Here is a 15,806-nt window from a genome sequence, read left to right as displayed (position 1 = left end):
AGTGCTCATCCCATCAAGTGCCCTTCTCCATGCCCATCACTCTGTTATCCTATCCCCCCGCCCACCTCCCTTTCCATTACCCTTTGGTTCGTTTCCCAGAGTTAGGAGTCTCTTTGTCACCTTCTCTAAATTTTCCCATTAATTTTCCCTCCTTTCCCTTACAATCCCTATCAATATTTCTTATATACCCCATATGAGTGAAACCAGTAATCATTAGATTATTCTTTTTTTTAACAGATCAGTTTTTAATTAGGTCCTTTGTAGGTAGCTCTGAAGAATAGCTTTGATTTTTGACAGAATTTGAAAGTCCATAGCTTTCTGATCAACCTTGTGCTCGTCTATAATCTCATTTGTTTCTCTATGTCAAAGATCTTCCTGGTGTCTGGGTTTTTTTTTTTTTTTTTTTTATAAAGGAACTCTTGTATTTTTTTTTTAATTTTTTATTTATTTATGATAGTCACAGAGAGAGAGAGAGAGGCAGAGACACAGGCAGAGGGAGAAGCAGGCTCCATGCACCGGGAGCCTGACGTGGGATTCGATCCCGGGTCTCCAGGATCGCGCCCTGGGCCAAAGGCAGGCGCCAAACCGCTGCGCCACCCAGGGATCCCCTGGTGTCTGGGTTTATGCAGCTGCTTCTTCTTAAAGTAAGTAATCATTAGTGAGATGTTTTGGAATTTTCACATTACTGTTATCAATTTTGGTGGAGGTTGTAATGACAGATTTCTGATGTGTTTTAAGCAGAGAGACTTGATTGAGGGCCAGAGGCCAGTCACAAGCAGCAAGCCACTGCTCAGCTGCTTCAGGAAAACCACTCTCTTGCCTCTGTCGTGTCCAGTGAGGATGATCAAAATGGTCTTAGAAGTGATGCTAGCTTGCAGTTTTCTCACATGCTGTCTGAAAGGTGTCCCCCCACCCTCCGCCAGCTCAACAGCTTTTGAGGCACATCTTCAGTAGGATAATAAATACCTAAGCATTTTGTGAAATTTAACCTCTTGGGTACCACCAATTCTTCTCACCACCAACTGGTTTTGTGATAGTATGGAAAACTTTCTCCTTTTTCTTTTCAACCCTGGATTTAGCTGCTGAATACTTCCTCTTGTACATGGCCTTTTTGAAATACACAGCCAATTAGGAATATCTACCAGATCCTCCAACTAGGGTTTCAGCTGCAGTGGGGCTTCCCTTCTTTGGCATTTTAGTCTTCAGGTTACCATTCTTAACCTTGCCACCAGCATCAGCCTTCTCAGTTTTACGTTTCTTCTCCTTAGTATCTGACTTCTCAGTTTTGTCACCTGCCATCTTGCAAGATGGGGAAGAGCCATTAGATTATTTTTTTATCATCTTTATTTTCTTCTTTCTGCTTGCTTCAAATTTAATTTGCTCTTCTTTTCCAATTTCTTAAGACAAGAGCTTAGAGTATTAAGTTAGACCTTTCTTATTTTCTAATATAAACATTTATTGCTATAACTTTACCTAAAGGCACTGCTTGGCTCACAATAAGCACTGCTTATATCTTACAAATTTTGATATGTTGATTTTATTTTTTTGTTCAATTCTAAATAGTTTCTTCTGATCTCTTCTACAACTCGTGGATCATCTAGAATTATGTTTTTTTTTTTAAGATTTTATTTATTGATTCATGAGAGACACAGATTGAGAGAGAGAGAGAGAGAGAGAGGCAGAGGCACAGGCAGAGGGAGAAGCAGGCTCCATGCTGGGAGTCTGACGTGGGACTTGGTCCTGAGACTCCAGGATCACGCCCTAAGCCAAAGGATTGACGCTCTAGAATTGAGTTTTTAAAAATGCTTAGATATTTGGGGATTTTCAGGATATCTTTGTGATTTCTTTTTTAAAAGATTTTATTTATCTATTTGAGAGAGAGAGAGAGAGATTGAGCACCACATGGCAGGGTGAGGAACAGAGGGAGAAGGAGAAGCAGGCTCCCTACTGAGGAGGAAGCTTGACATGTGGCTCCATCCCAGGAACCCAACATTATGACCTGACCTGAAGGTAGACATTTAACCAACTGAACCACCCAGGTGCCCATCTGTTATTGATTTCTAATATAATTTTGTTATGACCAGATAACATAACTTGAATAATTTCAATTCTTTAAAATTCCTTATTTATTGCCCAGAGTAAGATCCATCTTGGTGAATTCCCCATGTGCATTTGGATAGTACAAGTGTTCTGCCATTGTTGGGTTCAGTGGTCCATAAATGTCAATTTGGTTAATATGATTGATAGTGTTATTCAGATTTATTATTTTTTTTATTTTTTAATTTTTTTAAAGATTTATTTATTTATGATAGACAGAGAGAGAGAGAGAGAGACGCAGAGACACAGGAGGAGGGAGTAGCAGGCTCCATGCCGGGAGCCCGACGTGGGACTCGATCCTGGGACTCCAGGATCGCGCCCTGGGCCAAAGGCAGGGGCTAAACTGCCGAGCCACCCAGGGATCCCTTATTTTTTTCTTTTTAAATTCAAGATTAATATTAATTTTAGATGTACAATATAATGATTTGACAATTCTATACATTAAACAGTGCTCATCATGATAAGCGTACTCAGACTTTCCTTCACCTATTCCACCCATCTAGCCACCCATCTCCCCTCCAGCAACCACCAGTTTGTTCTCTATATTTTAAGAGTCTGGGGGTTTTGTTTGCTTTTTTTCTCTGTTCATTTGTTTGGTTTCTTAAATTCCACATATGAATGGCATCATATGGTATTTGTCTTTCTCTGGCTGACTTGTTTCAATTAGCATAGTATAGAGGGAATCATACCCTCTAGATCCATCCATGCTGCAAATGGCAAGACTCCATTCTATTTAATGGCTAATATTCCATTGTATGTATATATGTCTGTACATATATACACCACACCTTCATCCTTTCATCTATCGATGGACACTTGGGCTGCTTCCACATCTTGTCTATTGTAAACAATGCTGCAATAAATAGGGGTGCCTATATCTTTTTAAATAAGTGTTTCCATTTTCCACTATTGGAATTACTGGACCATGTGATAGTTCTATTTTTAATTTTTGAAGGGCCTCCATACTGTTTTCCACAGTGACTACACCAGCTTGTATTCAAACAGTGCAAGGGAGTGCCTTTTTCTCCACATCCTCATCAACACTTATTATTTGTTTTCATTTTAGTCATTCTGCTGACATGTGTAAGGTGATACCTCACTGTGGTTTTAGTTTGCATTTCTCTGATGATTAGTGATGTTGAGCATCTTTTCATGAGTCTGTTGGCCATCTCTGTCTTCTTTGGAAAAAACATCTATTCATGGATTATTTGGGTGTTCTGGTGTTGAGTTGTATAAGTTCTTTATATATTTTGGATATTAACCTTTTATCAGATACATTATTTGCAAATATCTTCTCCTATGCAGTAGGTTGGCTTCTTGATTTGATTTCCTTCACCTCACAAAAGCTTTTTATTTTTGTGAAGTCCCAATAGTTTAATTTTGCTTTTGTTTCCCTTCAGGAGACATATTTACAAAAATGGCTCTACAGCTAATGTCAAAGAGATTACTCCCTATGTTTTCTTCTAGGAATTTTATGGCTTTAGGTCTCACACTTATGTCTTTGATCCATTTTGAGTTTATTTTTGTGTGCTGAAAGAAGGGGGCCCAGTTTCTTTTTCTTTTCTTTTGTATATAGCTGTTGTTTTGCTAACACCATTTGTTGAAGAGACTGTCTTTTCCCCATTGTATATTCTTGCCTCCTTTGTTGTAGATTTTTTTTTAAATTTTTATTTATGATAGTCACACAGAGAGAGAGAGAGAGAGAGAGGCAGAGACACAGGCAGAGGGAGAAGCAGGCTCCATGTACCGGGAGCCCGACGTGGGATTTGATCCCGGGTCTCCAGGATCGCGGCCTGGGACAAAGGCAGGCGCCAAACCGCTGCGCCACCCAGGGATCCCCCTTTGTTGTAGATTAATTGGCCATACAAGGGTAGGTTTATTTCTGGACCCTCTATTCTATTTCATTGATCTTTTTAAGTCTATTTTTGTGCCTGTATTATATTCTTTTGATTACTACAGCATTGTAGTATATCTTGAAATCTGGGAATGTGAAACCTCCAGTTTTGCTTTTTCAAGATTGCTTTGGCCATTCAGTCTTTTGTGGTTCCATGCAAATTGTAGGATTGTTTGTTCTAGTTTTGTGAAAAATGCTGATGGTATTTTGATAGGGATTGCATTAAATCTGTGGATTGCTTTGAGAAGTATAGACATTTTCACAATATTTGTTCTCCCATTTCATGAACATGGAATGTCTTTCCACTTCAATTTCTTTCATCAGTGTTTTATATTTTTCAATGTACAGGTCCTTCACTTCCTTGGTTAAATTTATTCCTAGGTTTGTTTGTATGTATGTATGTATGTATGTATGTATGTATGTATGTATTGGTATACTTGTTCATTGGGATTGTTTTATTTCCTTTTCTGCTACTTCATTATTAATGTATAGAAATGCAATAGATTTCTCTACATTGATTTTGTATCCAGCAACTTTACTGAATTTATTAGTTCTAGGAGTCTTTTGATGGAGTCTTTAGGGTTTTCTATATAGAGTATCAGGTCATCTGCAAATACTGAAAGTTTTACTTCTTCCTAACCAAATTGGATGCTTTCTGTTTCTTCTCCCAGTCTGACTGCCATGGCTAGGAGTTTTCATATGGTGCTGAATATAAATGGTGATAAAGGACATCCTTGTCTTCTTCCTGATCTTAGGAGAAAAGCTCTGGTTTTCCCCACTGAGTATGATATTTGCTGTGTGCTTTTCATGTATGGCCTTTATTATGCTGAAGTATGTTCCCTCTAAACTTACTTTGTTGAGGGTTTTTATCATGAATGTATGTTGTACTTTGTCAAATGCTTTTTCTGAATCCACTGAAATGATCATATGGGGGCAGCCCTGGTGGTTCAGTGTTTTAGCACCGCCTTCAGCCCAGGGTGTGATCCTGGAGACCTGGGATAGAGTCCCATGTCAGGCTCCCTGCATGGAGCCTGCTTCTCCCTCTGCTTGTGCCTCTGTCTCTCTCTCTCTGTGTCTCTCATGAATAAATAAATAAAATCTTTAAAAAAAATGAAATGATGATACGGATTTTGTCCTTTCTCTGTGGATGTGATGCATCACACTGATGATTTGTGAGTATTGAACCACCCTTGCACTCCAGGAATAAATCCCACTTGATCGTGGTACATGATGTTTTTAACATACTATTGCATTCAGTTTGCTAATATTTTGTCGAATATTGGTGCATGTATGTTCATCAGAGATATTGGCCTGTACTATTTTTTTGTACTGTCTTTTAAGAAAAAAAAATTTTAGTAGGTTCTATGCCCAACTTGGGGTTTAATAAACATAGAGGGGAGAAATAGGAGAGGAAAACCAAGAAATATACTCTTGAGAACAAACTGATGGTTACCAAAGGGGAGGTGGGCAAAGGGATGGTTAAATAGATGATGGGGATTAAGGAGGGCCCTTATTGTGATAAGCAATGCAGCTGTTGTATATAAGTCTTGAAACACTAAATTCTATACCTGAAACTAATATTAAACTGTATGTTAACTAACTGGAATTTAAATAAAAACTCAGGCAAAAAAAATCAAACTCACAACCCCTAGATCAAGAGTGGCATGCTCTACTGACTGAGCCAGGCAGGCTTCCCTTTTATAGTGGTCTTTATCAGGGTAATTCTGGCCTAGAAGAATGAATTTGGATGCTTTCCTTCCCCTTTTATTTTTTGGAATAGTTTAAGAAGAATAGGTATTAATTATTTTTTAACCGTGTGGTAGATATCATCTATGAAGCTTCTGGTTCTGGACTTTCATTTGTTTGGGGTAGATTACTGATCTAATTTCATTGCTAGTAATTGGTCTGCTCAAATTTTCTATTCCTGTTTCAGTTTTTGGAGGTTATACTTTTCTAGGAATTTATCTATTTCTTCTGTATTGCCCAATTTGTTGGCATACAAATTTGTCATAATATACTCTTATAATCCTTAGTATTTCTGTGGTGTTTATTGTTATTTCTCCTCTTTCTTTTCTGATTTTTCTCTTTGAGTCCTCTTTTTTTTTTCTTTTGATAGGTATGGCTAAAGGTATATCAATTTTGTTGGTTTTGGGACGCCTGAGTGGCTCAGCAGTTGAGCACCTGCCTTTGGCTCAGGGCGTGATCTCCGAGTCCCAGGATCGAGTTCCACATCAGGCTGCCTGCATGGAGCCTGCTTCTCCCTCTGCTTGTGTCTGCTTCTCTCTGTGTGTCTCTCAAGAATGAATAAATAAAATCTTAAAAAAAATTTTTTTTGTTGATCTTTTCAAAGAACCAGCTCCTGCTTTCGTTGATCTGTTCCATGGTTTTTTTTCAGTTTCTGTTTCACTTATTTCTCCTCTAATCTTTATTATCTCCTTCCTTCTACTGGTTTTGGGCTTCATTCTTTTTCTAGCTCTTTTTGGTATAAGGCTAGTTTATTTAAAGTTTTTCTTGCTTTTTAAATTAGGTCTGTATTATTATAATCTTTTATCTTAGAATAGCTTTTGCTGCATCCCAAAGATTTTGGACTATTGTATTTTCATTTTCATTTGTCTCCCCATGTATCTTTTTATTTCCTCTTTGATTTCCTAGTTGATGCATTCAGTATTTAGTAGCAAGTTATTTAACCTCCATGTATTTTTTCCTTCCAGAATTTTTCTTGTGGTTTATTTCTAGTTTCATACTCCTGTGGTCAGAAAAGATGCATGATATGCATTCAATCTTTTTGAATTTGTTGACAATTGTTTTGTGGCCCAAAATACAATGTATTTTGAAGAATGTTCCATATGCACTTGAAAGAATGTGTATTTTGCTGTTTTTAGATGGAACGTTCTGAATATATCTATTAGATATATCTGGTTCAGTGCCACTGTTACCTTGTTGATGTTCTCTGAATGACCTATCTACTGAAGACGGGTATTAAAGTCCCCTGCTATTATTGTATTACTATTGATTTCTTCCTTTATGTTTGTTAGTAATTGCTCTATGTATTTGGGCACTCCCATGTTGGGTACATAGATGTTTACAATTGTTATCTCTTATTGGATTGTTCCCTTTATGATTATGTAGTATCCTTCTTTTTCTCTTGTTATAGTCTGTTTTAAAGCCTATAGTATTGCTACCTCAGCTTTCCTTTCGCTTCCATTTGCATGATAAATGTTTTTCTTTCTCTTCACTTTCAATCTGCATGTGTCCTTTAAGTCTGAAAGGAGTCTCTTGGAGGCTGAATATAGATGGGTCTTGCTTTTTTATCCATTCATTCTATGCCTTTTTTAAAAAAAGATTTTATTTACTTATTCATGAGAGACACAGAGAGAGGCAGAGACACAGGCCAAGGGAGAAGCAGGTTCTTGCAGGGAGCCCAATGTGGGACTCAGTCCTTGGACCCTGGGATCAGGCCCTGAGCCGAAGGCAGACGCTCAATTGCTGAGCCACCCAGGCATCCCCACTCTATGTCTTTTGATTGGTGCATTCAGTTTATTTACATTCAAAGTAATTATTGACAGGTATGTATTTATTGCTATTTTGTTACTTGCTTTAAAGTTATATTTTGTAGTTCTCCATAACTATCTTCTTTTTATCTCTTTGCTTGGGGTTTGATGACTTTCTTTAGTGATATGCTTGGATTCCTTTCTCATTATTTTTTGCCTATTTATTACAGGCTTTTGATTTGTGGTTACCAATTGGTTTATATATAAACCTATCCTATGCATATAGCGGCCTATATTGGGTCGACAGTTGCTTAAGTTTGTATGCATTCTAAAAGCACTAAATTTTACCCACCCCATGTTTAATGTGTAGTTTGTCATACCTTATATCCTTTTATTTTGTTAAAAACCTTGAGGGACTTTAAAAAATTTTTTATTTATTTATTCATGAGAGAGAGAGAGAGGCAGAGACAGGCAGAGGGAGAAGCAGGCTCCATGCACGGAGCCTGATGCGGGACTCAATCCCCGGACTCGAGGATCATGCCCTGAGTGGAAGGCAGGCGCTAAGCCACTGAGCCACCCAGGGATCCCCCTTGAGTGACTTTTATAGACATAACTGACATTTACTACTTTTGTTCTTTAATCTCCATACTGGTTTTTAATAAGGATAATCCACTACTTTTATTATGACTGTATGTACCTATGACATTTTTTCTTTCCATTTTTTTCCTTCCTTAATTTTCCTACTCCTAATTCAGGTCTTTTCTTTCCACTCAATGGATTCCCTTTGATGTTTCTTATAAAGCTGGTTCAGTGGTGATGAATTCCTTTAACTTTCATTTGTCTAGAAACTCTATATCTTATTCTACTCTGAATGATAGCCTTGCTAGATAGAGAATTCTTGGCTGCAGATTTTTCCTATTCAACACTTTGAATATATTATGCCACTCCATTCTGAATTTTTTTTAAAGATTCTATTTATTTATTCATTAAAGACAGACAGAGAGAGAGAGAGAGAGAGAAAGAGAGAGAGAGAGAGCCAGAGACACAGGCAGAGGGAGAAGCAGGCTCCATGTAGGGGGCCTGATGTGGGACTTGATCCCGGGACTTCAAGATCAGGCCCGGGACCAAAGGCAGGCACTTAGCCCCTGAGCCACCCAGGGATTCCCTTGCCACTCCATTCTGGTATGCAAAGTTTATGCTAAAAAATCAATAGATACCCTTATAGGGCTTCTTTCGTATGTAACTGTTTTCTTGTGTAACTGAAATCTGCACAACAACTTTAACCCTTGTATGCTGTCCTTGGTTCAATAGCCTCCCTTAACAGGCCTTCTCACCACGGAAAACCTTTGTCTTTAGCTGAAGGTGGTATTTCAAGTGATTATTTGGGCCATTTTAGAGAACTAAGCAGTATTCCTGAGTATCTCCTATGTACAAAGCATGTATACATGTTATTAAGCTTGTTTTTCTCCTATTAAAAAAACTCTTTATAACTATTTTCTGCCATTTAAATTATTATGTGTCTTGGTGTGGGCCTCTTTTGGTTTATTTTGTTGGCAGGCTCTCTGTGCCTCCTAGATCTGAATGTCTGTTTCCTTCCCCAAGAATAGGAAGTTTTCAGCTATTATTTCTTCAAATAAATTCTCTACCCCTTTCTCTCTCTTCTTCTGGAATCTCTATAATGCAAATGCTATTATGCTTGATGATGTCCCTAAGTTCCCTTAACTTTCCCTCATTTTTATTGTTTTTTTCTTTTTCCTCTTCAACTTGGTTGCTTTCTATTACTCTGTCTTCCACCTCGCAGATCTGTTCTTCTGCTTCCTCAGCAACTATTTATTCCTTTGGTATATTTGTAATCTCATTATTGAGTTTTTCACCTTTGGTTATATATGTATATTTTAAGATTTTATCTTTTTATTCATGAGAGACAGAGAGAGCGACAGAGACACAGGCAGAGGGAGAAGCTCCCCATGGGAGCCTGATGCAGGACTTGATCTTAGGATCCTGGGATCATGCCCTGAGCCAAAGGCAGAAGCTCAGCCATTGAGCCACCCAGGCATCCTTCTTTTTATATTTTCTATCTTTTTGTTGAAGGTCTCACTGAGAACTTCCAGTCTTTTCTCAAGTCCAACATCTTTATGATCAGCATATTGCTTATCTCTTTAATCTAGCTCCTTTGTTGTAACTTTGCACTATTCTTTCATTTGGTACATATTCCTCTCTCTTCTCATTTTATCTAACTCTGTTTGTTTCTATGTATTAGGAAAGTTAGGTGTGTCTCCTGATCTTGAAAGTAGTGGCCCTTTGAAGAAGAGACCCTATAGTGCCCTGTAATGCAATGTCCCCTATTCACCAGAACCTGGTACTTCAGAAGTATCTTCTATATGTGTTATATGCACCCTACTCTAGGCACCCTACTGAAGGGTAGGGGAGAAAAATATTGCCTGCGAGCTCTTCTGTTCTTGGAGAAGTCTCCTAAAGATCACTGCCCTTCCAGTGTATGTTTTGAGATTAGTAAGTAAATCTCCTTCTTGTATACTATAGATACTTTTCAAACTGCTGCTTCTATGCTGTATCTCTGGTGTAGTTTGTTATGCTATCTCTTTAAGGAAAGGGACAGCTTATTATTGCCCTCCAGCTCTCTCAGAGTCAAGTCTCCTGATTTTTTTAAAGTAGGCTCCACACCCAGCATGGAGCCCAATGCAGGGCTTGAACTCATGACCCTGAGCTAAGATCAAGAGTTGGATAAATGGGAAAACTCTTACACCATTGATGGGAATGCAAGCTGGTGCAGCATTCTGGAAAACAGTGTGAAAGTTCCTCAAGAAGTTAAAAATTGAGCTACCCTACAACCCAGCAATTGCACTTTTAGGTATTTATCCAAAGATACAGATGTAGTGAAATACAGGACAGCTGTACCCCAATGTTCATAGCAGCAATGTCCACATGCAAACTGTGGAAGGAGTTGAGATGTCCTTTGACAGATGAATGGATAAAGATGTGGCATATATACATACACAATGGAATACTACTCAGCCATCAGAAAGAATGAATAGCTATCATTTACATCAACATGGATGGAACTGGAGGGTATTATGCTGAGTGAAATAACTCAATCAGAGAAAGACAACTATTATATGGTTTCACTCATATGTGGAATATAAGAAATAATGAAAGGGAAGTGGGGGAAACTAAGTGGGGAAAAATTAGAGAGGAAGACAAACCATGAAAGATTCCTAACTCTGAGAAACAAACAAAGGGTTGCAGGGGTGGGGGTGAATGGGAGGATAGGGTAACTGGGTGACAGGCATTAAGAAGGGCACGTGATGTGATGAGCAATGAGTGTTATACTATACGTTGGCAAAATGAATTTAAATAAAATTTAAAAAAAGAGTTGGATGCCCAACTGACTTAGCCAGCCAGGCGCCTTTCAAGTCTCCTAATTTTTAAAGTTCCCAGTGTTAAGTCCCACTGATTGTAAAAATTCATGTCTGTCTGGTTTTCAAAACCAAATGTTATAGGGACTTGTCTTCTAGTGCAGTCCTCCTGTATCTTGGGTGTCTGGTGTTGGGTCTATTCCTCTTCCTTTTTATGCTTATGGTGTCCCTCCCATTTGTGGGTAGTTTTTTAAATTTAGAATTTATTTTATTAAATAATCTAGGTGGCATGTGATAAACTGAACTTATGTTGGTTTGCAGCTTAATGATTCATGTAACTGTGGCAGTGCTTAATTTGGTCCCCCCTGACCAGGACTATTTTTTCCTACAGTTTTTGATGTGGTCTCCTCTCTACAATTAATTGTGGAATGTCTGTTCAACTAGTCTTTGGTTCATTTTCTGGGTTACTTACACTGATGTGACTATTATCTAGGTGTATCCATAGGGTGAGATGAGTTTAGGATCTTCTGACTCTGCCATCTTCCCAGGCTTCCCAATTAGATCTATTATTTTTTGTGGTGTCTGTCTACTTGTTGAAATGATTACTAATATGTCTCCAACTATAGCTATTTCACCTTTTCTCCTTCCAGTTTTATTTCTCCTTTCCAGTTTTATTTTTGCCTTATGTATTTTGAAATCCTTTTCTTAAGTACATAAACACTTAGGTTTATTATGTCTTTTCAGTGGACTGTCCTTCTATTGATCTTTGATTACAATATAATTATTCTAGCTATCTTTTGATTTTTATTTGTATGATCTATCCTTTTACATATGACAATTTGTATTTTCACAGGTTTTTGGACCATTTGCTCCTAATTAATTATATGACTGGATTATGATCGACCATATTACTAGTTGTTTTCTATTTGTTTCACCTGTTTTCTTTTTCCCCTCTTTTTCTATTATTAGATTGATTATTTTTTATGATTTGACATTTATCTTTGCCATTGGTTTATTGTATACATAGCTTTAAAATTTTTTTAGTGATTGTCCTATGATTTTTAATAGACACATTTAGTTATTTACATTTTACCTTCAAACAGTACTATGTCACTTCACGATAGAGCAGTTTCATAACAAATACTCCTAATTTCTTTTCCTATCTGTCATGGGAAATATACTGTCATATATTTTAATTTTCATATGCTCTAAACCCATATTACATTGCTACTATTTTTGCTTTAGACAATAAATTATTGTATAAAGTGATTAAAAACAAGAAAAATATATTTACCTTCATCTTAATAATTTTTAGACATCTTTTTGTGGATCCAAATATCTGTCTGGAATTATAGCCCTTCCTCTTAAACTCTTTTAATAGTTCTTGTGTTATAGGTCAGCTGGCACTGAATTTGCTGTTTTTGTTTTGTGAAAATTATATTTACAAGTGGTCCCTGACTTAAAATGGTCCAACTTAGGATTTTTTTTTTACTTAAAAATGGTGTGAGGGTATATATTCAGTAGAATCACATTTTGAATTTTGATCTTTTCCTAGGCTAGCATTATAGACCTGTGATTTGATATCTTTTTTTAAAAACTCTCAGCTATTTTTAACATTTATTTAAAAATTATTTAAATTCAATTAGCCAACATATAGTACATCATTAATTTCAGATGTAGAGTTCAGTAATTCATCAGTTGCATGAGAGTACCCAGAGCTCATCACATCACGTGCCCTCCTTAATACTCTTCACCCAGTTACTCCACCCCCCACCCACCGCCCCTCTAGCAACCCTCAGTTTCTTTCCCATAGTTTATAAGGTTCTAATGGTTTGTCTCCGTCTCTGATTTCTTTCCATTCAGTTTTCCCTCCCTTGCCTGATGATCCTCTGCACGGTCTCTTATATTTCTAATGAGTTCTTCACATTTTGTACTTTGTTATCTCATCTTCTTCTAAGTTTCTAATTACATGTATGTTAAGCTATTTGATACTGTCACACACCTCTTGAGTATTTTGTGTTTTTTTTTCCACTCTTTTTAATTTTTGTGTTATAGTAGTGGTAATTTCTATTGACCTATCTTCCAGTTCATTGATTTCTACCCCTCCCCCACCCCAGGATATGTTTACTCTACTTATGAGCTTATTGGGAGGCATTCTTCATTACTGTTACCATTTTTATTTCTAGTATTTCACTTGTCTTTTTCCTATAGTTTCCACTGCTGTCCAATTGAAATTACCTAACTTTTGATGCACATTATCTATATTTTCTGCTAGAGCCTTTTACATATTAATCAGAATTATTTAAAATTCCCTATAAGGTAAACATATGGTTTATCTTTTTGTTTGTCTTTTTAGATTTTTTTTTACATGACTCCTAATTTTGGGGTTGAGTTACACATTGTGTGTATGACAGAAGAGACTGAGGAATATAGTGTTATGTCTGGAAATGGTCATGATCTAGTATCTATAATTTTGAAAAAATTCTCAATTCACCTCACTTTTCTTCCAGTTATTACCACAATTCCCTCCAGTTATTACTTCCAGTTTTCAAAAGAATTTTCTCTAAAGAATCATCTGTATAAGGTGTCTTTACTTCCTCAAGTTTCTTTCTTAAGCCCATTGCAATCTGGCCTCCATCCCACTTCCTCTGGAATTGTTCTCCAAAAAGTCTCCAACAATGTAGATGGTCTCATATCGACTCTAATTTTATTCAGTCTCTCAGCTGTTTTGGAGGAGATCCTCAAGAAGACATGACCGCTGGCTGAGCTAGACCCTGGCAATCAGAGGTTCTTTACCCCCTCCCCCGTTCTTAGAATGTGAATTTTGCTTGCCTTCCCTGCTCCCAGAAGCTGCCCCACAGACACAGTCTTGAGACAGTGATGTGGTGTTGAGATCACTTGGATGGTACACACAAGCGAACCCAGTTAAAGCCTCTATATAAACTTTTAAGATCTGGCAGATATGTATGGAGATCTACTCATCTTGTGGCCACCCAAGACAAGTCTTGTATGTAAACTCCTTTGCTTTTTAAACCTGCCACCTATTGATCTGGAGTGGCTTGTTGCAACCAACAAGCTGCTTACTCTTTCTTTCTTGAAACAACTTATGACAGAGCCAGACATCTACCCAATATTGATTCTCACCCTTATTATTTTTTTGAACAAAATTGTGGTCTTGTTTAATGTAGCACTGTGCTCAGCTGAAAAAAACATTTTTCTTTCAGGCTTCCTTGCATAGAGAGATGGTTGTTTGACTAAGTCCTGGCCAGTAAGATACAAGCAGGAGTTTCTGGGTAGAACTACCTTTAAGAGGCATAGGGGCTGACGCTATTGGCTTTTGCCCCTTGCTTGCTCTCCCTTTCCCCTTTCCCCCTTTCTTTTGGCCTGGAATGAATGCATTGTGGTTGAGATCCAGAAGCTCTTTTGCAACTGTGAGATGACCCTGAGGATACTAGCACACTATCACTTCTGCCTACATTCTGTTGGCCAAAGACATGATCAAGTCCAGACTCATGTGACAATGGATAGGACTTATTATCCTATTTTAAGGAGAGAGAAACTAGTTTATTAAACCAGCCCATATAATTGCTCATTCCAGCAACCTAGGAGTCATCTCTGATACCTCCGTTTTCCTCACTCTCCACATCTAATCCATCAGGAAGTCCTGTTGAATCCATTGTAAAAGTACATACAGAATTCACACATTCTTCTCTCTGCCACTCTAATCCAGGATACCATCACCGCTTGCCCAGGCTCCAAGAGTCTCTTAATTGATCTTCTCCTTTTTACCATCCTCCTATTGATTTTACTCACTGCAGCAAGAGTGATTTTAAAATGCAAATCACTTTGCATTGTTCATTCACTTAAAAAATGACCTTATAGGGTACTTGGGTGGCTCAGGTAAGTGTCCAATTCTTGATTTCAGTTCAGGTCATGATTTCAGGGTTGTGAGATGGAGTCTGCTTAAGATTCTCTCTCCCTCTTCCATTGCCCCTCCCCACACTCCTGCTGTCTTTCTTTCTCAAAAAAAAAAAAAGAAAAAGAAAAAAGAAAAAAATACTTTATATTGCATTTAGAATAAAATTTGAATTCCTAATAATAGCATTTAAGGCTATATATTATCCACTCTCTGCCTGTCTCTCTAATCTCATCACATTCTGGTTTCTTCTTCATTCACTATATTTCAGCTGCGTTTTATTTCAGAAACTTAAACTTTCTAAATTTCATATTTCATTGCCTTTGCATATGTGTTAGATCTTTCTAGAATGCTCTTTCCTTAATTCTGCCATGACTAGCTCACTTTCACTCCTTAAATCTTTGTTAATGTATCATTTTCTCAGATCAGTCTTCCCTTACCTTCCTCTTTAGAATTGATCCCCTTGCTTTTCTCTACCTAGCTCTTTGTTGGATTCTGTCATGACTCTTATTTTTCTGTTTACTTACCTCCTCAAATAGAGTGTAAGCACCATGAAGGCAAGAGACATTCCTATTATTCACTGTTGTATTCCCATACCTGACTTTGACCCTGGTACTTTGTAGGTTTTAGACAAAAATGTTGGATGAGTGAGTGAATGAATAAATGAGATAATGAAGTTCTGATCCAGGACAGTGGCCATGGGCAAGGAGGGAAAGAATATTTGAAAATGTTAAGACCTAGGTTAAATGCCCAGTCTTCTCTGAGGCCTCTTCTTATCTCTCCAGTCAGAAATTGAGTATAATGTCCCATGTGAGCATCCTCTAATTTCTATTTGTGTCTCACTTGTACTTAACATGCCCTCTTACAGTGATTGTTCTTAATTATTTATCTTTCCTGTCAGATTTTTACCTATCTTAATTCAAAGACTATATTTTATTTGTCTCCCATAATATGCAGCATTGACACGCAGTAGACTGAATATATGTGTTGAATGAAAGAATGAGGGAATAATCTGAAAATTTTCCAGTTATAGG

At 37.5% G+C, this 15,806-nt stretch overlaps 1 pseudogene; it reads right to left on the bottom strand.

Moving 5' to 3' along the window:
* Positions 1-249: 249 nt before the first annotated feature.
* On the bottom strand, positions 250-1,299 carry LOC112921224 (large ribosomal subunit protein eL6 pseudogene; annotated as a pseudogene).
* Between the last annotated feature and the right edge of the window lie 14,507 nt (positions 1,300-15,806).

This window comes from Vulpes vulpes, chromosome 8, assembly GCF_048418805.1.
Source record: "Vulpes vulpes isolate BD-2025 chromosome 8, VulVul3, whole genome shotgun sequence".
Classification (NCBI taxonomy): domain Eukaryota; kingdom Metazoa; phylum Chordata; class Mammalia; order Carnivora; family Canidae; genus Vulpes; species Vulpes vulpes.
Note: the sequence above shows the minus strand (reverse complement) of the source record. Positions and strands in the feature narration are given on the sequence as shown.